Raw genomic sequence first — 24,981 nt, forward strand, 5'->3', positions numbered from 1 at the left:
GAGTTTCAGATTGGTGATTGGGTATTCCTGAAAGTGTCACCTATGAAGGGTGTTATGAGATTCGGCAAGAAAGGAAAGCTCAGTCCGAGATATATTGGGCCTTATCAGATCATCCGTAAAATAGGCAAGGTTGCCTATGAATTAGATCTGCCAGCCGATTTGGGAGCAATGCATCCGGTATTCCACGTTTCTATGCTTCGTAAATGCATTGGTGACCCCTCCAGAGTATTTCCTGTAGATGATATCCAGGTCACAGAGGAGCTATCTTACGAAGAGCAGCCTATAGCCATATTGGATCGTCAGGTAAGAAGGTTGCGGAATAAAGATGTGGCTTCCGTTAAAGTGTTATGGCGGAACAATAATCGGGAAGAAATGACACAGGAAGGCGAGGAGGAAATGAAGAAGAAGTATCCTCACCTATTTCCGGTGCCTACAGGTAATTTAAATTCCTTACTTGACTGTGTTGATAAATGGCTGAATTGTGCGTGTGATAGCTACAAAAAAAACTCCCCCGAGTGCTTATAAGACCCCCGTAAGGTTAATTTAACATTCGAGGATGAATGTTTTAAAGGGGGGGAGGATGTTATATCCCGCATTTTGTACGTTGCGGCAATCCGGTTTAACTATGGTAAGTTAGGGACAAAACCATTCCGGGATGCAAAGTCGAGACTTTTGACCTTCGATTTTGTTTTGAGACATAAGTTGTTCATGAATTTGTTGGCATGGAACATTTAGGAAATTTGGGACCAAAAGTGATATAATTGAAAGTTGGAAATCATGAAAATTTGGCCACTTGGCCGTGTGGCTTTGGAGTGGTTCCCACACATTTTGTGGCCAAATTTAATTGGTCCAATCCATGTGTGGGCCATGGACACATGTATGACTCACATATGAGCTTAAAAGATGACTAGTAAGTCATCTTTCTATCATTCCATACTTAGAAAAAAAAAAGAACTTGGATGAACAAAACTTGAAGGCCATTCGGCCAAGACCCCCAAAAATTTCAAGTCCAAATTTAGCCATCACAAAATTATTTCCTTCAAGCAAATCCACTAATTGGAGGTCCCTCATTAACGTGGAGTTGTTGTTTGGGCCAATAGATCATTCGTTTCATCAATTGCAAACCCTAGCTAGTTGTGAAGTTGAAGGGAAAGGTAAGATTTAATCTTGTTTTATGTGTTATGAATGATGTGTGCATGTTGTAGTATGTAAGTATGGATGAAATTCATGAAATATTGCATGTGGAAGTGAGCCGTGTGCATGGTGTGTGTGTTGCCGTGTGTGTGTGTGTGTTGTGTAGAAGTAATGAATTAATTCTAGTTAGCATGTTTTGATTGTTGTAGTGTGAAGAGAAGAATGAAAATCATGAAGTTGGCATAGTGTGGTGTTGGCCGAATATGGGGTCATGTTGTGTGACAAGAATGAATTAATTCTATTTAGTATTTTGATTGTTGTCGTTATGAATTCTATGTTGAAAATGAGAGTTTAATGATTCAAGTTGATGTTGTAATTGTTGGGCTGATTTGGAGGTTATGTGCATTTAATGTAATTTTTATATTTATGAGAATGACATTGTTAGAGTGTGGATTGTTGGTGCAAATCATGATTCGGAAGTTAGGAATGTGTTATGGATGTGTTCTCGGGTTTGGGGCAATTTTTCGGGTAAATTGGAGCATTTGTTTGGGATGTTTGAAATATTGTATGAATTGTTTAAAATGTCTTGAATGTTGTTGGTATGGGTTCGGACTTGTATTTGAATGTATGAGCGTTGATGTTGGCTTGAATGTAAGCCGTTGAATTGAATATAATGAATGTTGTTGGATTATGTAGAAAGAGTATTTAATGTTAGAATGCGTTTTGAATTGATTATTGATGTTGCTAGTTTGGTTGTTGGTGTTGTTGTTGTTGATTTGGCCGAGTTAAATTCTCGGGGTTGGTCTATTTACAGGGGAAATGCTGCCCAAATTTATGTAGAATTAAGTGCTAGTTTGGAATTAAATGCCTAAACGTCTATAGCTAATATTTGATATCCGTTGACGTTGTGTAGACCTTGGGGAGCCCGAGACGTAGGTTGGGATTAGCTTGAGTTGGATTAGCTTTGAGAGCGGACGAGGTATGTAAAGCTCAACCCTTCCTTCTTTTGGCATGCCTTAGTTATAAATAGGCTATGACACGAGCCTCGAGGAAATTCTATTCTCGCAATCCGAGCATGTCTATGATTCTTATTTGTTTCTTGGTATTCGTATGCTTGATGTGATGAAATATTGGCCCTTATGTCTTTGGAATAATTGATTTTCAAATGTTGCATAAAAAGTTTTGTTTTTAAAGAGTTAAAGTAACTACGAACGACCGTAACTTTCACAGAAAGGCTCGGATTGCCTCGATATGTTCGTAGGAGATTTTATGGCGTATGATGAGTATGTTTTCCATAGGCGGGCCCGGCTCGGGTCGACACCCGTCCGTGGGTCCCGCGACTTTCCTTTATGTAACTCTGATGACTTTTGAAAGAATTTGGTATGGCTATTATCCCGATTTCCAAGTATGGTCATTTTACTTATCTTTTGAGTCTATGATAATGATTTTATACATATGGTTACTCACGACTCTGCTCGTGCATTCTGTTGTATCTTTCGCCGAGTCCGGGCCGGTTATGTTGTCGTGCGCACTATGTTATACTCCGGTGTTATGCTGTGTTATGGTTCGCCGAGCCCCTCGCTAGAGGGCCGGGTTCCGCTTATATTTGGTGTTATGCTGTGTTATGGCGTTATGATGTGTTATGATGTGTGACGGGGATATGGAGATTTGAAACTTTCTGGTGTTATGCTGTGTTATGGCGCCAATGACGGGCGGGCGACCATATTTTCTGAGCCCTATGCATGATTTGTATTTTGAAAATAAACATTTTGGTATTTTGGATATGCACTTACTTTCTGTACTTCTGTTTCGATTATGACTCAGATTTGTTTACTATATCTTCTGCTTTGCATACTCAGTACATATTCCGTGCGACCCCCTTTCTTCGGGGGGGGGGGTTTTCATGCCGCGGTACGGACGTACGATTCGGTGATCCGCCGATCTAGGACACCTATTCTTTTTTGGAGTGCTCCTTTATTCGGAGCCCACATTTTGGTATATATTCGTTCGTTGCATATGTATTTGTTTGTTCGGGGGTACGGCGGGGCCTGTCCCGTCATATGATTATTGTTGTCTATTTAGAGGTACGTAGACGTATATGTGGGTTATGCCTATTACGTACGGGTGTGTTCGTATGTTATATGTTACGGGCGATCCCGTTCGCCATGGCGACCTTGTCGGCTTGCATTTGTATATGTTTTGGGCCGTTGCGCCATTTGATAGCCTTGCTTAGGCTTCGATATATATATATATATATATGTTTGTTTTGAGACGGTTTGAGATAATTTGAGACGAGCGTCGATATTTGTATACGTATAAGCCATCTGTATGTGATTCGGATTAATGAATGTGTTTGGGTGCCCAGCTCGGGCACTAGTCACGGCCTACGGGGTTGGGTCGTGACAAAAGTGGTATCAGAGCGGTTCGTCCTCGGAATGTCTACAGACCGTGTCTAGTAGAGTCTTGTTTATCGGTGTGTTGTGCACCACATCTATAAACGGGAGGCTACAGGACATTTAGGATGTTATCTTTCCTTCTGATCTTAGATCGTGCGATAGAGCTGTGTTATCAGGATGACTCTTCCCTAACGAATTGTTATGTTTTCAGTGATGCCTCCGAGGAAGGCCACGGGCCCGAAGGGCAAGTCTACGGCGGTTGGTGAGACCGGCCCGGGCCGGAGAGTTACCGGGGCCCGTGCTTTGAGCACATACACGAGATTGTGCCCCCGACGGCCCGGTTCGGCTACACCCGATATCGAGAGGGGCTTGGAGCGGCGGCGGTGCGGGTCGAGGGGCGGCTCCACCGCCGGCTCCCGAGGTTCGAGTGCCGAGCCTCCGGCTCCCGGCCCGGGGGCGGAGGATGGGGCCATGCGAGATGCGGTCCGGTTATTGACCGATTGGTAGCGGGCGAGGCCCACGAGCACGGGGATAGGGGGTGATCGGGCGGACCGACGTGACGGTTCGAGGGCCGTGATTTTCGACATGTAATCCACCGAGTTTTTCGGGTCAAAGCCCGCGGAGGACCCTCGGGGGTTTATCGGACGGATGCGCGTACATTACGGTTGATTAAGGCGACCGAGATCGAGTCGTCGAGTTGGCATCATACCGGTTGCGGGATGTAGCCGCAAATTGGTATGAGTCTGGGGTATTGTCCGGGGGTGAGGGTGCCCCTCCAGCCGTGTGGGGCGAGTTTACTGAGGCCTTTCTTGCCCATTTTCTGCCTCCCGAGCTACGGCGAGCCGAGTAGACGAGATTCTGCTTTTGAGACGAGAGGGGCAGGAGCGTCCGGGAGTACAGTCTGGAGTTTGATTCATTGGCCAGATATGCGCCCGCTTATGTAGTTGATATGACTGATCGGATGCACCGCTACGTGATGGGAATATATCGTTATTTGGTCGATAGTTGTTTGGTGATGGCGGCCCGGCCGGTATGGATATTGCCGTGTCCGAGCACACGCCCGGGGTATGGAGGACCGACGCGAGAGGGCGTCGGCCGATAGGGATTATGATAGGGGCCGACCCGAGGGGCTAGATCCGTTGGGTGATTTTTATGGGGAGTTTCGAGGCGGGTGGCCTCGGCGGCGGCGGAAGGATTAGCGGATATCCTCCCCGGCCGGCACGGAGCACACCCCCACGGTTCGCGGCGGGAGATCGGAGGGTGCGGGATATTCGGGGGCGAGGGAAGTCGAGCTCCGGGGTTTCGAGGCTCACGGTTGGACGAGAGGTTCCGGCCGGTTGAGACCACCCGGACCTCGGTGTTCCCCTTTGTGGGAGACATCACCCGGGAGAGAGTGTTTTCGTGCCACGGTGCTTGTTTTACTTGTGGCCGTCGGGGCCGTCGATGAGAGATTGCCCGTTAGGGGTGGTGCGGGTAGTGCGGCTCGGCCTACGGGTCGGTTGCGGTGGTTCATCTTCATCCTCGGTAGCTATGCGCCACGCGGGGCGGGGGTATGCCGGCACCAGCAGGCCGCGGTAGAGGTCGTGGCGGAGTTCCCGGTTCTAGCGGTCCTTCGAACCGCATATATGCCTTGGCCAGCCGACAGGACCAGGAGGCGTCGCCTAATGTTGTTACAGGTATATTACTGGTCTTCTCTCGAGATGTATATGCACTGATAGATCCCGGCTCTACTTTATCATATATTTCTCCCCTTGTTGCTAATAAAATTGGGATAGAATGTGAACCGATAGAGCCTTTTGAGGTAGCTACACCGGTAGGGGATTCATTATAGCCGAGCGGGTTTATAGAGATTGTTCGGTAATTATTTGTGACATTGTGCACTAAGGCGGATCGGTAGAGTTAGATATGAGTATGAGTTCGATGTTATTATGGGTATGGATTGGCTAGCTTCTTGTTATGCTAATGTTGATTGTCAAAAGAAGATAGTCCGTTTCCAATTTCCGGGGGAACCGGTTATAGAGTGGGCGGAGTAATACGGCATCGCCGAGGGGTAAGTTTATTTCATACCTCAAGGCAAGAAAAATGATCGAAAGGGCTATATTTATCATCGGTTCGTGTACATGATTTAGAAGCGAGAGGCACCGACTCTTCAGTCAGTCCCAGTGGTTAATGAATTTCTAGATGTGTTCCCAGATGAGCTTCCGGGTCTTTCTCCCGAGCGGGAGATAGAGTTCGCCATTGATGTGTTGCCAGATACTCAGCCTATATCTATTCCTCCGTACAGAATGGCACCTGCAGAATTGAAGGAATTGAAGGAGCAGCTGAGAGATTTATTAGAGAAGGGCTTTATTAGGCCCAGCACATCACCCTGGGGAGCGCCGGTATTGTTTGTGAGAAAGAAGGATGGGTCGCTGCGGATGTGTATTGATTATAGGCAGCTGAATAAGGTAACCATCAAGAATAAATACCCCCTCCCCAGGATTGATGATTTGTTTGATCAGTTGCAGGGTGCCGGTGTTTCTCGAAGATAGACACACGGTCGAGCTATCACCGAGTGCGGGTACGAGAGGTTGATATTCCTAAGACGGCATTCGGGACCGATATGGGCATTATGAATTCGAGTGATGTCTTTTGGGGCGACTAATGCTCCAGCCGTATATATGGACCTGATGAATCGGGTATTCAGACCGTTCTTAGATATGTTCGTGATTGTATTTATTGATGACATCTTGGTTTATTCACGATCAGAAGCAGAACATGCAGATCATTTGAGGACGGTACTTGGCGTACTCCGGCACCAGAAATTGTATGCTAAATTTTCTAAATGTGAATTCTGGCTGACTTCAGTGGCATTCCTGGGGCATATTATTGGAGCTGATGGCATCCGGGTGGATACCCGAAGATTGAGGCCGTAAAGAATTGGCCTAGACCTACGACACCTGCGAGGTGCGTAGCTTTTACGGGATTGGCCGGTTATTACGGGAGATTCGTAGAGAAGTTTGCTTCGATTTCGGCGCCTTTAACAAGGCTAACTCGGAGAGGGAGCTAAGTTCCGGTGGACTGATGCTTGTGAACGCGCTTCCGATTCTTTGAAAGAGAAGTTGACTACGGCTCCGGTCCTGACCCTTCCTGAGGGACCGGATGGTTATGTGATTTATTGTGATGCCTCTGGTGTTGGTTTGGGGTGTGTATTGATGCAGCACGGCAGAGTTATAGCTTATGCTTCCCGGCAGCTCAGAAAGCACGAGAGAAATTATCCTACTCACGATTTGGAGCTAGCCGCGGTAATTCATGCTTTGAAGATGTGGAGACATTATCTATATGGTGTTCACGTTGATATTTATACAGATCACAAGAGCCTCCAGTACATCTTTAAGCAGAAGGAGCTGAACTTGCGGCAGAGGAGGTGGTTAGAGTTGTTTGAAAGACTATGATGTTGATATTCTATACCATCTGGGAAAGCTAATGTTGTGGCGGATGCACTCGGCCCGTAAGTCTATGGGCGATCTAGCGGACGTGCCATCGAGAGAGAAAGAAATGGTTCGCGAGATCCATCGGCTAGCTAGTCTTGGAGTCCGCTTGGGCGATTACGGAGATATTGGGTTTCTGTTCGAGGAATTGCTGAATCCTCTATTACAGAGGAGATTAAGCAGCGTCAGTATGAGGATCCTATTCTGGCACAGTACACAGGCACAGTCCTTGAAAAGGAGAAGACTCCATTTGAGATTACACCCGATGGAGTATTATTACACAGGGGCAGATTATGTGTGCACGATGTTGCGGGGGGCGCGGCGACGAGGTTATGGGCGAGGCACATTATGCCGTTATTCTTTCACCCGGGGTCGACGAAGATGTATCATGATCTCGGATGCTTATCTTGGTGGGATGGTATGAAAAGGGACATAGCGAGTTCGTCGCTCGGTGCCCAAATTGCCGGCGGGTTAAGATCGAGCATCGAAGCCGGTGGATTATTACGGGGAGATGGAGATACCGTCGTGGAAGTGGGAAATAATTAATATGGACTTTATTACGGGCTTACCTCGCACTCCACGGAGGTATGATTCCATATGGGTTATTGTTGATAGGTGACAAAATCGGCCCATTTCCTCCCGGTCGGACTACGTATTCGGTGAGGATTATGCCGGGTTATATATTAAGGAGATTGTGAGGCTTCACGGAGTTCCCATATCTATCATCTCCGACGAGAGGTGCCCGATTCTGACTAATTTACGGAGATCATTTCGGGAAGGATTGGGGACACGGGTGAGTCTTAGTACGGCATTCCATCCTCGGTCGACGGACGGGCGAGCGCACTATTCGGACGGCTTGGAAGATATGTTGCGGGCTGTGTTATTGATTTCGGGGGTAGGCGGGATGATCATTTGCCGCTTGTTGAATTTGCTTATAATAACGACTACCACTCCGGTATCCGGATGGCACCATATGAGGCTTTGTATGGTAGGAAATGCAGGTCACCGATTGGCTGGTTTGATGTTGGCGAGACTAAGTTGATTGGCCCAGATGTGATCCAGCAAGCAGTTGATAAAGTGAAACTTATTCGGGAGAGGTTATTAGCAGCCCAGAGTCGACAGAAATCATATGCAGATAATCGCCGTCGACATTTAGAGTTTCAGATTGGTGATTGGGTATTCCTGAAAGTGTCACCTATGAAGGGTGTTATGAGATTCGGCAAGAAAGGAAAGCTCAGTCCGAGATATATTGGGCCTTATCAGATCATCGTAAAATAGGCAAGGTTGCCTATGAATTAGATCTGCCAGCTGATTTGGGAGCAGTGCATCATCGGTATTCCACGTTTCTATGCTTCGCAAATGCATTGGTGACCCCTCCGGAGTATTTCCTATAGATGATATCCGGTCACGAAGAGGAGCTATCTTATGAAGAGCGACCTATAGCCATATTGGATCGTCGGGTAAGAAAGTTGCGGAATAAAGATGTGGCTTCCGTTAAAGTGCTGTGGCGGAACAATAATCGGGAAGAAATGACACAGGGAAGGCGAGGAGGAGATGAAGAAGAAGTATCCTCACTTATTTCGGTGCCTACGGGTAATTTAAATTCCTTACTTGACTATGTTGATTATGAATGAATTGTGTGTGATAGCTATAAAAGAACTCCCCGAAATGCTTATAAGATCCCGTAAAGTTAATCTAACATTCGAGGACGAATGTTCTAAAGGGGGAGGATGTTATATCCCGTATTTTGTACATTGGGACAATCCGGATTAACTATGATAAGTTAGGGACAAAACCATTCCGGGATACAAAGTCGAGACTTTTGACCTTCGATTTTATTTTAAGACATAAGTTGTTCATGAATTTGTTGGCATGGAACATTTAGGAAAATTTGGGACCAAAAGTGGAATAATTGAAAGTTGGAAATCATGCATTCTTGGCCATTTGGCCGTGTGGGTTGGAAGTGGTTCCCACACATTTTGTGGCCAATTTTAATTGGTCCAACCCATGTGTGGGCCATGGACACATGTATAACTCTTATATGAAGCACAAAAGATGACTACTAAGTCATCTTTCTCATTCCACACTTAGAAAAAAAAAAAGAACTTGGATGAACAACAAAGGCCATTCGGCCAAGACCCTAAAAATTCAAGTCCAAAATTAGCCATCACAAAAATATTTCCTTCAAGCAAATCCACTAATTGGAGGTCCCTCATTAACGTGGAGTGTTGTTTGGAGCGAACAAACCATCCGTTTCATCAATCGCAAACCCTAGCCTAGTTGTGAAGTTGAAGGGAAAAGGTAAGATTTAATCTTGTTTTATGTGTTATGAATGATGTGTGCATGTTGTAGTATGTTAAAATGGATGAAAATCATGAAATATGGCATGTGGGAGTTGAGCCGTGTGTGTGGTGTGTTGGCCGTGTGTGTGTGTGTGTTGTGTGAAGTAATGAATTAATTCTAGTTAGCATGTTTTGATTGTTGTAGTGTGTTGAGAATGAATGAAAATCATGAATATTGTATGTGTGTGGTGTTGGCCGAATATGGCTCATGTTATGTGACAAAGAATGGATTAATTCTATTTAGTATTTTTATTGTTGTCGTTATGAATTCTATGTTGACGAAATGAGAGTTTAATGACTCAAATTGATGTTGTAATTGTTATGGGCTGATTTGGAGGTTATTGTGCATTTAATGTAATTTTTATATTTATGAGAATGACATTGTTAGAGTGTGGATTGTTGGTGCAAATCATGATTCGGAAGTTAGGAATGTGTTATGGATGTGTTCTCGGGTTTGGGGCAATTTTCGGGTAAATTGGAGCATTTGTTTGGGATGTTTGAAATATTGTATGAATTGTTTAAAATGTTCTTGAATGTTGTTGGTATGGGTTCGGACTAGTATTTGAATGTATAAGCGTTGATGTTGGCTTGAATGTAAGCCGTTGAATTGAATATAATGAATGTTGTTGGATTATGTAGAAAGAGTATTTAATGTTAGAATGCGTTTTGAATTGATTATTGATGTTGCTAGTTTGGTTGTTGGTGTTGTTGTTGTTGATTTGGCCGAGTTAAATTCTCGGGGTTGGTCTATTTACAGGGGAAATGCTGCCCAAATTTCGTAGAATTAAGTGCTAGTTTGGAATTAAATGCCTAAACGTCTATAGCTAATATTTGATATCCGTTGACGTTGTGTAGACCTTGGGGAGCCCGAGACGTAGGTTGGGATTAGCTTGAGTTGGATTAGCTTTGAGAGCGGACGAGGTATGTAAAGCTCAACCCTTCCTTCTTTTGGCATGCCTTAGTTATAAATAGGCTATGACACGAGCCTCGAGGAAATTCTATTCTCGCAATCCGAGCATGTCTATGATTCTTATTTGTTTCTTGGTATTCGTATGCTTGATGTGATGAAATATTGGCCCTTATGTCTTTGGAATAATTGATTTTCAAATGTTGCATAAAAAGTTTTGTTTTTAAAGAGTTCGTAACTACGAACGACCGTAACTTTCACGAAAAGGCTCGGATTGCCTCGATATGTTCGTAGGAGATTTTATGGCGTATGATGAGTATGTTTTCCATAGGCGGGCCCGGCTCGGGTCGACACCGTCCGTGGGTCCCGCGACTTTCCTTTATGTAACTCGATGACTTTTGAAAGAATTTGGTATGGCTATTATCCCGATTTCCAAGTATGGTCATTTTACTTATCTTTTGAGTCTATGATAATGATTTTATACATATGGTTACTCACGACTCTGCTCGTGCATTCTGTTGTATCTTTCGCTTCTAGTCCCGGGCCGGTTATGTTGTCGTGCGCGCTATGTTATACTCCGGTGTTATGCTGTGTTATGGTTCGCCGAGCCCCTCGCTAGAGGGCCGGGTTCCGCTTATATTTGGTGTTATACTGTGTATGGAGTTATGATGTGTTATGATGTGTGATGGGGATATGGAGATTTGAAACTTTCTGGTGTTATGCTGTGTTATGGCGCCATCGACGGGCGGGCGACCATATTTTCTGAGCCCTGTGCATGATTTGTATTTTGGAAAATAAACACTTTGGTATTTTGGATTTGCACTTACTTTCTTTACTGTACTTGTTTCGATTATGACTCAGATTTGTTTACTTTATCTGCTGCTTTGCATACTCAGTACATATTCCGTACTGACCCCCTTTCTTCGGGGGGGCGTTTCATGCCCGAGTACGGACGTACGGTTCGGTGATCCGCCGGTTAGGACACCTATTCTGCTGTTTGGAGTGCTCCCTTTATTCGGAGCCACATTTTGGTATATATTCGTTCGTCGCATATGTATTTGTTTGTTCGGGGGTACGGCGGGGCCACGTCCCGTCATATGATTCTCGTTGGTCTATTTTGAGGTACGTAGACGTATATGTGGGTTGTGCCTATTCTATACGGTGTGTGTTGTATGATATATGTTACGGGCGATCCCGTTCGCCGTGGCGGCCTTGTCGGCTTGCATTTGTATATATTTGGGCCGTTGCGCCATTTGATAGCCTTGCTCGCTCTCGATATATATATGTTTGTGTTTGAGATAGTTTGAGATAATGCGAGACGATGTCTCGATGCCCAGCTCGGGCACTAGTCACGGCCTACGGGGCTGGGTCGTGACAACGCATCCGAAAGCATTATCTAATACCGAGAAGTATAACAACCAAGGACTCTGAGGCCTAGGGTGTACCAAGACCGGTGGGTTGGATAAGTACTTCTTGATTATTTCAAATGTTTTTTGACAACTCTTTTGTGCATTTTGTCAGTGCATCCTTCTTTAGTAGCTTGAGTATTGGCTCCAAAATAATGGTGGATTGGGCTATGAATCATCCGATGTAATTTAACCTTCCTAAGAAGCTCATGACCTCTTTCTTAGTCTTTGGAGGGGGTACCTTAGCCTTGATTTTTGACTGGTCCAACTCTATGCCCCTCCGACTAATTATGAATCCAAACAGTTTTCCGGCAGGTACTCAAAATGCACATTTGGCTGGATTTAACTTTAGATTGAATTTCTGGAGTCTGTCAAAGAATTTCCACAAATGTGTGGTATGCTTTGAGCTTTCTCTTGACTTGATGATGAAATCGTCCACATATACTTCATTTTCCTTAGGGATCATGTCATGGAAAATTGTGGTCATAGCCCTCATGTAAGTAGGGCCGGCATTTTTTAGACCAAACGGCATTACTCTGTAGTGATACACTCCCGATGAAGTGATGAAAGCTGTCTTTTCTGCATCCTCTACGCTCATCAGAATTTGATGATATCCTGCAAAGAAATCCATGAATGATTGTAACTCGTGTTTTGCGCAGTTATCAATGAGTATGTGGATGTTTAGGAGCGAAAAATTATCCTTGGGTCTGGCCCGATTGAGAAGCCGGTAGTCCACACATATTCTGATTTTCCTTGATACGAATGCTAAGATCCGGCTTGCCTGGTTTTCTGCCTGACAAGAGCGAAGCCTGAATTGATGAGTAATTTGTGGGCTATTATGCTGGTACTTAGTCTTGGCATGTCAGCATATGACCATGGGAAAATGTCCACATGTTTTCTCAACAGGTTTATTAGCTCTTCTTTCGGAGGCACTTCCAAATGCGCACTTATCCTAGTTTCCTTGATCGTTTCCTCATCTCATAGATTGATTGCTTCTATTTCATCTAGGTTCGGCTTTTTCTCGTTCTCAAACACCACTCATTCTATTCTGAGCGGTCACGACCCGACTCTAATATGACGGGTATCATAACCCACCGAACACCGCTCATTCTTTAACATTATCTACTCTCATCCATGATAGACATTCATAATCATAGAAAACTATCATATATTATAAATATATATTATACTTTTATATATATATATATATATATATATATATATATATTCATATGTATACATAAAGGCTACGGGACCATACTACCCACACTGCGTATCTACGAGCCTCTACTAGAGTACTATACATATGGACGGGACAGGACCCCGTCGTGCCCCAAAGGTGAATATATACATATATGTACCAAAAGAATAATCAATGGCACCTCCGAAATAAAGGAGGGCTCCTATAAATCCGCTGGGGCTCCTATGTATCCGCACCGTCTCCCTGTCTACCTGTGGGCATGAACACAGCGTCCAAAGAAAACGGACATCAGTACGAATAATGTACTGAGTATGCAAGGAATAAACAATAATAAGACATCAATGAAATAGGGAAGCATCAAATGAGGAGCAATCTGTAACTGACTGTATCGTATCATAAAAGAGATAATGCATGCTAGCTTACTCTCATAATCATCCTCATGTCATGTATGCATAAATGTATAAGTTGCCCGACCATATAGGTACGGTGTGATAATCAATAACATTAGCATTAGCCTGCGTCCAGGCCTCCCGTGTCCGGGGTACCATCTCATGCCGCCCACTAGTGGTATCTGCCCATGCCATCTGGCCATGGTGTATAGCTGCCCGCCTTGGCGGTGACTGCCCGGCCATATAGGCGCGGTGTAATATCATCATACACTCATAATAATATGCTCATCATAATATACTTATCATAATGCATGCATAGAGAGTCATAGGTAAGCATACTCTATCGGGGTGACATAAGGTCGTGGACCCCCAATTTCATTATGGAGCATTCATAAGCATTCCTCTCACCTTGAAGGAACAAGCATAAGGTGAGTGTATACAATGGTCAACATCAATAGATTATAAATAACATCATTAGCTTTATAGGAACATCATACCATGGCTCTAGAGTCTTTAGACTTTAGCTTATTATCATCATTATCATACTCATATCGTACCTCTTATCTCATATGGCTATTCAGGAACGAGGACTCTAATCTTTCATGAAGATAGGAAATTCACAAGGAAGGAGAAAATTCATACATAGGATTCATGCCTTAGGAAGAAAGTTTGAGCCTCACATACCTTTGTCATTTAACTATTCTATCGCTTGCTCGTCCTTCTTTAATGCACTCGTTTTTACCTTCAAGGGAATTAGTATCGACATTAGCTAAACAATCATGAGAACGTACTTATTAAAGCTTGAGAAAATTGGGCAGCATTTCCTTTGTTTATACTACTTTCCTCCATATCCCATATCAACTCCCAACAAACACAACAACAATCACAATATCGTAACCAATAAGCATCATTCATCTACATTATTCGTATTTCGCAATTTCACTCCAATTCTCCATAATCACGACCAACGCCTATTATCGCGTTCTTCCTCATACAATACTTATTCCATGTTCTAAATGTCATTTATAACGTATTTATAATCTCAACATACCCATTTTCATGATTCATTTCAACTACTACTTAACATTGACACTATTCACCCATTTATGACCCATTTTCTATATTCTAGTACAATCCAAGTGTTTCAACTTATCATTACTTCAAACATCATGAAAATACCATGAAACTTACCTTAGATAGCGTAGAAACAAGTCTTGAGTAGAAGTACTCTTCTAGCACCAAAACCCTATTTCTCTTCTCTTGGGATTTCTTGGCTTAGATGACTTTACTGGGTTTCTCACTCTTGATTCTTGTTGGTTTGATGAAGTTGATCATCAATTTCCTTTGAATTCTTATGGTTGAAGTGTATGAAAATGTTCTAGAGGTTTCTTGAGTTGTGGAGATGAAAGATGAAATGAAATGAAATGAAATGAAATGAGAGGAAGGTCCCTTATATTATTTGAGTTCAGTCTCGACCGAGATCTACGGACCAACATACGGTCCGTATGTTTTCTACTGGCCGTAGATCTGGTCCAGTGAGACATGGAATACTGGGCTGAATCTACGGTTGGACATACGGTCCATAGATTTTATACGGCCAAAGATGTCTGGCCGTATGTTTGCCCAGTTTTCCGAGACTTGTTCTCGTCGACTCGTTTGATCTTCGATCCTTATGGAACCTTCTTAACACTTGTTCAACACTTCATTACCATTCTAAGGGACGTTATAACTCTTCTCCAAACATCCTTAAAGCATCATTAACTTGATGCTCGTAATTTTAGCCCGACACACCACTTATAACTCGCTTCGCTTAACAACTTTCTTTCTTTAACTCGAATGTCTTTGGAAATCTTAATTTGGACCATCAGTTGCTATTTCTTTTACCAAAACGTCGTATATATCAGGCCCTTCATTTGCCTATTCACTGTATGTCAACGGAAAATTTTCTGGGGTGTAACATTCTTCCCCCCTTTTTGAACATTTGTCCTCGAATGTTAAGTCATTAGGAATTCTAGAAAAATTTCGCCAGAGTCTTCCCTGTAATATGGCACTACCATCCTGTCACAACAACCCATAATATCATTGCCTCACAGGGCCACAACACAAAAGCAATATAGATTGGCCACACACGACCCATATATATAAAAGAAAAGCGTACATACCTGATCATCTCGACGTCTCGTCATAGATCTCTTCCGGGGGCTGAAATAAATGCGGATATGTGGATTCCATCTTCTCTTCCGCTTCCCAAGTCATTTCTTCTCGATTGTTATTTCGCCACAAGACTTTAACTGAAGCGACTTCCTTATTCCGAAGTTTCCGTACTTGCCTGTCTAGTATGGCAATAGGCACTTCTTCATAGGCTAGCTTTTCTGTGATCTGAACATCATCGATTGACATAATCTTTGTGGGATCTCCAACACATTTGTGGAGCATTGAGACATGGAATACTGGATGGACTAGCTCAAGTTCTGAAGGCAAGTCCAATTCGTAAGCTACTTGACCCACCTTGCGGATAATTTTATAGGGTCCAATGTATCGAGGACTCAACTTCCCTTTCTTACCAAATCTCATCACCCCTTTCATTGGTGATACCTTCAAGAACACCCAATCGTCGACCTGAAATTCCAAATCTCGCCAGCGGTTGTTCGTATAAGATTTTTGGTAACTTCTGTTAGTAATCGGTCTCGAATCACCTTGACTTTTTCTACAGCTTGTTGAATCAACTCGGGGCCTATTAACTGTACTTCTCCGATTTCAAACCTTCCAATTGGAGATCTGCACTTCCTTCCATATAACGCTTTATACGGAGCCATTTGGATACTGGAATGGTAGCTATTATTATATGCAAACTCGATAAGGGGTAAGTGGTCATCCCAACTACCACCAAAATCTAAAACACATGCCCTTAGCATATCCTCCAAGGTCTGTATGGTACGTTCAGCTTGTCCATCAGTCTGCGGATGAAATGTCGTGCTGAGCCTTACTTGAGTACCTAGACCTTCTTGAAAAGATTTTCAGAACTTAGCTGTAAACTGTGCCCCTCTGTCTGTAATAATAGATATAGGAATACCATGGAGTCTTACAATCTCCTTGATATACAACCTCGCATAATCTTCTGCTGAGTAGGTGGTTCTGACTGGAAGAAAATGAGTTGCCTTTGTCAATCTATCCACGATCACCCATATAGAATCATGCTTGCCTCGGGAACAAGGTAATCCTACAATAAAATCCATGTTGATCACTTCCCATTTCCAAGTAGGAATTTCCATTGCTTGCAATAATCCCCTTGGCTTTTGATGTTCTGCTTTCACTTGCTGGCAATTTGGATATTGGACTACAAATTCTGCTATGTCTCTTTTCATGCCATCCCACCAATACATTATCTTCAGATCATGATACATCTTCATTGCTCCTGGGTGAATAAAATACCGAGAGTAATGAGCTTCTTCTAGAATTCGGTGTCGTAATTCCGCAACATTCGGAACACATAGCCTGCCTCGGTATCTAAGGACTCCCTCTATAGAGGTTTCAAATGGAGACTTCTCTTTTTCAGGACATGCATCTCTATAATGGTTCAATTAAGGATCTTCATACTGTCGCTCTTTTACTTCCATGTCCAAGGACGAAACTGTGGGATTATTAATACTAACTCCTGCATCGCCTGAATCAATTAGACGTACTCCAAGATTAGCTAGCTGATGGAGTTCATGGATCATTTCTTTCTTCTTCGAGGGGACTTCACATAAGCTACCCATTGATCGGCGACTAAGCGCATCCGCTACTACATTTGCTTTCCCGGGGTGGTATAAAATATTTACATCATAATCTTTCAATAATTCTAACCACCGCCGCGCTCACGATTCAACTCCTTCTCGTTTGAAAATGTATTGGAGACTTAATGATCTGTATAGATATCAACGTGCACACCATACAAGTAATGTCTTCACATTTTTAATGCATGAGTAATCGCCAATTCGAGATCATGGGTTGGGTAGTTCTTTTCATGTTTTCGCAGTTGTCTCGAAGCATAAGCAATGACTTTACCGTGCTGCATCAATACACATCCTAACCCCACGCCAGAAGCATCACAACACACCACATAGCCATCTGGCCCTTCTGGGAGCGTTAAGACTGGGGCTGAGGTCAATCTGCCCTTCAACTCTTGGAAACTACGCTCGCAAGCGTCATTCCATTGAAATTTTGCCGAATTTCCGGGTTAGCTTCGTCAATGGGGCCGAAATAGATGAAAATCCCTCTACGAATCTTCTATAATAACCTCTGTCAATCCCGTAAAAACTACGAACTTCTCGTAGGCGTCGTAGGCCTTGGCCAAGTCTTCACAGCCTCAATTTTCTGAGTATCAACTCTAATGCCATCATCTGAAATAACATGACCCAAGAATGTCACCGAATTCAACCGAAACTCGCATTTTGAAAATTTTGCATACAACTCCCGAGTTCGAAGAATTCCAAGAACAATACGTAAATGATCGGCATGTTCTGATTCTGTGCGAGAATACACCAGAATATCATCAATAAATACTATGATGAACAAATCCAAGAGAGGCCTGAATACATTATTCATCAGATTCATGAACACTGCCGGAGCATTAGTTAGCCCAAACGACATTACTCGGAATTCATAATGGCCATATCTCGTTCTAAAGGCTGTCTTGGGAATGTCTTCTTCTCTAACTCTCACTTGATGGTAACCCGACCTCAAGTCTATTTTGGAAAACCACTTGGCACCCTGTAGCTGGTCAAATAAATCATCAATTCTCGAAAGAGGATATCTGTTCTTTATCGTCACCTTATTCAGCTATCTATAATCAATGCACATTCGTAGGGAACCATCTTTCTTTCTTACAAATAAGACTGGGGCTCCCCACGGTGATGAACTGGGCCTAATAAACCCCTTCTCAAGTAAATCTTTCAACTATGCCTTTAACTCCTTCAATTCTGCCGGAGCCATTTGGTAAGGAGGAATAGAAATAGGCTTGGTATCCGACAATACATCAATAGTGAACTCAATCTCTCTTTCTGGAGGATGGCCTGGAAGTACGTCTGGAAATACATCCGGGAATTCATTCACTACCGGAACAGATTGAAAAGTCGGTGACTTTACTTCTGTATCATGAACTCGGACTAGATGATAAATACAGCCCTTAGCTATCATCTTTCTTGTCTTAAGGTAGGAAATAAACCTAACCCTTGGAGTTGCCGTATTACCTTTCCATTCAAGCACGGGCTCTCCCGAAAATTGGAACCGAACTAATTTCATTAGGCATTCAACATTAGCATGGCATGAGGCCAACCAATCCATACCCATAATTACATCGAAATCTAGCATTTCCAGCTCAACTAAATCAGCTTTGGTTTGGCGATCACATATCACAATTATACATTCTTTAGACACTTGTTTAGCTATTACGGGATCACCAACTGGAGTAGATACCTCAAAAGGCTTAATTGACTCGGGTTTCACCCTAATACGATTAGCAACATATGGAGTAATATATGATAATGTGGAACCCGGATCTATCAATGCATACACATCATGGCAAAATATGGACAACGCATCAGAACCACATCCGGGGAGGACTCGAGATCCCGTCGTCCGGCCAAAGCACACAAGCGGGGCCGAGTGGCACCCAGTAGATGTTCCCCCTCGGCCTCTACCTCGGCCTCGCCGGGAACCGAGGAATCGCCCCACCGACGCACCGAGGAAGAATCAGGGCCGATCCCGTAGGCGGACCCCAACTCTACCGCTCATCGACGGGCAATCTCTCATCATGTGCCCTACTTGACCACAAGTATAACAAGCATCTGAACCCTGGCGGCACTCGGGCCCGTAATGTAATCTACCGCACCGGCCGCACGCGGCACCGGAGGTCTCCTCCGACCGTTATCTCCCCAAACTACGAACCCGGGGCCTCGAACTCGACCTCGTCCCGAATGATAGGAGCGATCAAATCTTTCTCGCTCTGTAAATGGGAGGTGCACTCGTCACTGACTGGCCTGAGTGCCTAGAATATGTCTACCTCGATCCCCCCGTATACTCACTGCCTGTGCCCATAGATCTGGCCCTTTTGCCTTGCCCTCTATCAACATCACGATCACCCCTTTGTGGAGGTTGTTGTCCTTCTAGATTCTGGGCATGGGCTTGAATATGGGAAATATCCATCCCATCTTGCAACGAAGCCGTCAAGCAACCTTTGAACAAGTGTGGCCCTAAGCCACTCACAAATCTGTGCACCTGGTCTCCCATATCGGCCACCTTAGTCGGAGCATACCTAGCCAAAGAATTAAATTGAAGGCTATACTCCCGCGCTCATGTTCCTTGCTTCAAATTTAAAAATCTATCCGCTCTAGCTCTGCCGGTTGCCGTGGCAAGTAATGGCGAATAAAAGCATCTACGACCTCGCCAAACGGAGGAGGCGCATTTCTCGCTTTCGATGCTATCCAATTATTATACCATAATACCGCCATATCCCGGAGTCTCTAAGATGCCAACTCCATGGATTCGGTCTCAGAGGCATGAATAATTCACAATGTTCTCAACATTTCATCAATAAAGCCTTGCGGATCTTCATCCGGCTTTGACCCAAAGAATTCCGAGGGATTCAAGCTCATGAAGTCACGGGCTCTAGTACTAGCTGACCGATCGCTTGGTCCTGCACTTTGCCGTTGTGCCTGGGCGGCAACCAACTGTGTCAATAGATGAATGGCCTTGGTCACTTGTTGACCCGAAGTAGCCGGTGGAGGAACTGAGGCATAGCGAGTCGGAGCCAAGCCCCTTTTTGCTCTTCCGTAATAAAGTGAAAGTGCAGCTGGGAGGCATTAGATGGAGCCTTATGGTGATTCACTCTTCTTCACATTCATTGGCCGCTCTTTCTGCCCACCTTTTCATCGTAGTCTTGCCCTTCGGGCGGCTTTAGCTTTCCCTTTTGGCGGCATTTCGAAATCACAACACACTTATTAGGAGGATAAAAGCTTGCTTTTACCCGCCTATCGTACGATCTTATAAGAAGAAAGATGGTCATTTTTCCTAAATGCCCCGTAGACTCTTGTTTATTAGCGTGGCGCGCAACACACCATAAACAAGACTCTACTAGACACGGCTCATAGACACTTCCTAGGACTGAACTGCTCTGATACCACTTTTGTCATGACCCGACTAGGGCCATGACGGGTATCCGGGGCTAACCACCGAACACTGCTCATTCTGTTACTTATCTACTCTCATCCATGATAGACATTCATAATCATAGAAAACTATCATCGTTTGAAACATATTTACTTTTATAAGCACAAGCCTCCGGATATCAAAATAACATATTCATATGTATACATAAAGGCTATGGGACCATACTACCCACATTGCGTATCTACGAGCCTCTACCAGAGTACTAGACATATGGACGGGACAGGACCCCGTCGTGCCCAAAAGGTGAATATATACATATATGTACCAAAAGAATAATCAATGGCACCTCTGAAATAAAGGAGGGCTCCTGTAAATCCGCTGGGGCTCCTATGTATCCGCACCATCTCCCCCTCGCTCACCGTAGGCATGAACACAAAGGGCCAAAGAAAACGACGTCGCATTTAATAATGTACCGAGTATGCAAGGTATAAACAATAATAAGACATCAATGAAATAGGAAGCATCAAATGAGGAGCAATCCGTAATCGATCGTATCGTATCATAAAAGAGACAGTGCACGCTAGCTTACTTTCATAATCATCCTCATGTCATGTATGCATAAATATATAAGTTGCCCGACCATATAGGTACGGTGTGATAATCAATAACATTAGCATTAGCCTGCGCCCAGGCCTCCCGCGTCCTGGGTACCATCTCATGCCGCCCACTAGTGGTGTCCATGCCCATCCGGCCATGGTGTGTATAGCCGCCCGCCATGGGTGATCGCCGCCGTATAGGCGCGGTGTAATATCATCATATACTCATAATAATATGATCATCATAATATACTTATCATAATGCATGCATAGAGACTCATAGATAATCATACTCTATAGGGGTGACATAAGGTCGTGGACCCCCAATTTCATTATGGAGCATTCATAAGCATTCTGCCTCACCTTGAAGGAACAAGCATAAGGTGAGTGTATACAATGGTCAACATCAATAGATTATAAATAACATCATTAGCTTTATAGGAATATCATACCATGGCTCTAGAGTCTTTAGACTTTAGCTTATCATCATCATTATCGTACTCATATCGTACCTCTTATCTCATATGGCTATTCAGAACGAGGACTCTAATCTTTCATGAAGATAGAAATTCAATAAGAAGGAGAGAAAATTCATACATAGGATTCATGCCTTAGGAAGAAAGGTTGAGCCTCACATACCTTTGTCGTTTAACTATTCTATCGCTTGCTCGTCCTTCTTTAATGCACTCGTTTTTACCTTCAAGGGAATTCGTATCGACATTAGCTAAACAATCATGATAACGTACTTATTAAAGCTAGAGAAAATTGGGCAGCATTTCCTTTGTTTATACTACTTTCCTCCATATCCCATATCAACTCCCAACATACACAACAACAATCACAATATCGTAACCAATAAGCATCATTCATCTACATTATTCGTATTTCGCAATTTCACTCCACCCTCCGTAATCACGACCAACGCCTATTATCGTGTTCTTCCTCATACAATACTTATTCCATATTCTAAATGTCATTTATAACGTATTTATAATCTTAACATACCCATTTTCATGATTCATTTCAACTACTACTTAACATTGACACTATTCACCCATTTATGACCCATTTTCTATATTCTAGTACAATCCAAGTGTTTCAACTTATCAATACTTCAAACATCATGAAAATACCATGAAACTTACCTTAGATAGCATAGAAACAAGTCTTGAGTAGAAGTACTCTTCTAGCACCAAAACCCTATTTCTATTCTCTTGGGATTTCTTGGCTTAGTGACTTTAATGGGTTTCTCACTCTTGATTCTTGTTGGTTTGATGAAGTTGATCATCAATTTCCTTTGAATTCTTGTGGTTGAAGTGTATGGAAATGTTCTAGAGGTTTCTTGAGTTGTGGAGATGAAAGATGAAATGAAATGAAATGAGAGAAAGGTCCCTTATATTATTTGAGTTCAGTCCCGACCGAGATCTACGGACCAACATATGAACTGTATGTTTTCTACTGGCCGTATGTCTGGCCGTAGATCTGGTCCAGTGAGACATGGCATACTGGGCTGAATCTACGGTTGGACATACGGTCCATAGATTTTATACGGCCAGTATGTCTGGCCGTATGTTTGCCCAGTTTTCCGAGACTTGTTCTCGTCGACTCGTTTGATCTCCGATCCTTATGCAACCTTCTTAACACTTGTTCAACACTTCATTACCATTCTAATGGACATTTTAACTCTTCTCCAAACATCCTTAAAGCGTCATTAACTTGATGCTCATAATTTTAGCCCGACACACCACTTATAACTCGCTTCACTTTAACAACTTTCTTTCTTTAACTCGAATGTCTTTGGAAATCTTAATTTAGACCATCAGTTGCTATTTCTTGCTTATCAAAACGTCGTATATATCAGGACCTTCATTGGCCTATTCACTTAATGTTAACGAAAAATTTTCTGGGGTGTAACAGAGACCCTATGGCAACATTGTATCTTCATCGTATTCTTCATGTTCCTCTTCTCATACAACATCTGACTCATTTGCTTTGCAATTTTTCATGACATTTAAGGTTGTTTTATTTTTTTTATTACCTAAAATCAAGGAAAAGCAACGTCAGTATGCAACGCATGCGGAAGTAAATAAAAGCAAAGTTATCATATATTTTCCATAATTCGAGGCTTCATTAATTTTGACTGAAAAAGAAACACAAACTATGATCCTGACAAGGATCAACATCGAGTGATTTCTATTTTTGAAAACATTACTAGGTAAATGAAAGTCAAATGGTGAGTAATCATGCCTCGACTGATTCTCGCCAATTTTAAAGAATAAATTCATCATTTGTCTAGCGAAGAGCCAAAAGCTGGGTAGAGGCCTAGTTGGATAGTTGTATGCCTGAATTAGCATCACGAATGGTGGGCACTTCAAAGGCACTCTTCGAACACCACTAGAAAATCCTCCTATCTGAATAGCATCCCTAACCCTTCTTATGTGCTTTCCTCATTTTGCATGGGCATCCTTGCTGGGAATGACTAGTACAAATTAGGAATTGGCCAGCGCAGCTTCGCGGGGCTTTTCTTCTTCCTATTGGCTTCGGCAATCTCATCATCATTGTGATCATAGCCCAACCCAAAGCAGAAGTTATCTCCGGGAATGGGACTGGCTCTGTGATGTCGTGTAGATCCCTCCCGAGACCTCATCTAGGTTCGAACCCGTTTTGGAGCATAGTGGTAGCGATCATTCTGTAGACCATATGCATAGGCATCTGTGCGGTATCTTCTTTGTGAGCATCCCCCACTAACTCCACCAAATGGAAATCTGTCCCTTTGGGGGTTTCTTCGATGATTGGCATTGAGTTTTCTGGGTAGTTATGGATACTACCTTCCTCGTGAATTATGACCTTATGGCCATCTTTCACGAACTTTATAGCCTGGTGCAACGAGGATGGTACGGCTCCTTCCATATGTATCCATGGTCTTCCCAACAATAAATTATAGTCAGCAGCGATCTCCATGACTTGAAACTCGACAATAAACTCAACAGGACCTATTTAGATACAAAGGTCGACTTCCCCGACAGGGTGTAACACCCCGTAAACTTGAACTAGGTGTGAATATGTAAAAATCTAGTGTTAAGATGATATTTTATCTATATGAATCCATTCGGGATGAATTCAGGTGGAAGGTAGTTGTTTCAAACTAACTAGTGAAGTTCTTAAGGGCTCTTAAACTCGCCTAAGTTTCGGTAGGTTTATCTTCTGGGCGATTTTCGTGTAAATGTATTGAGAATTTGGAAACACCTCCTTAATAAAAGTTGTATATCTTTGTAATAGCTTTCTAACGGGAGGTCGCCCAACCCAAGAAAAGTTACATACAAAGAGTTATGCTTGTTTTACTAAAGCTTGTCTTTGCTAGAATTTTTGTCCACGTTATGGTGAGGCGTTACGGACCGTAACACGTGTTACGAACCGTAACTCCATACCATAACGTCAACTATTTCCACCAAACATTCTGGAAATTTTGGCCACATTACGATGAGGCATTACAGTCCGTAACACGCGTTACGGGACCGTAACACCCTACTGCAATGTCAATTTTTTCACCCGAAAATTATAAATAGTTCAGTTATTTTATTCACTCCTCCACTTTCTGAAAAACCCTAAGAATGAAAATCATTCCTCCACGTCTTCAACTCAAAGGTGAGAACATCTTTATCATTATTAATCCATCCTAGAATCAAACCCATAATTCTTAACATAATTCTTGTAACAAAAACTTAGGGTTTGCAAAGTAATCCTTCTCAAAGTGACTCAAGCTAGGGTTTTGGGTGTTCTTCACTAAGAAGGTGAATTGTTAAGATACATAATGCATAATTAAGGTCTGTCTCTCTTTTGAAAGTGGGTTTTGGATGTATGTCTTCTTTTAAACTAATCTTGAAAGTATAAATTTCATTCAAGGGCTCTTTATTGAATAAAAAGGTGAACTTTTCTTGATTTGAAATTCTATTTCCTGCTTTAATTGTGGTTAATGTGCGTGAGGGGACAA

Source organism: Lycium ferocissimum, chromosome 11 (assembly GCF_029784015.1).
Source record: "Lycium ferocissimum isolate CSIRO_LF1 chromosome 11, AGI_CSIRO_Lferr_CH_V1, whole genome shotgun sequence".
Classification (NCBI taxonomy): domain Eukaryota; kingdom Viridiplantae; phylum Streptophyta; class Magnoliopsida; order Solanales; family Solanaceae; genus Lycium; species Lycium ferocissimum.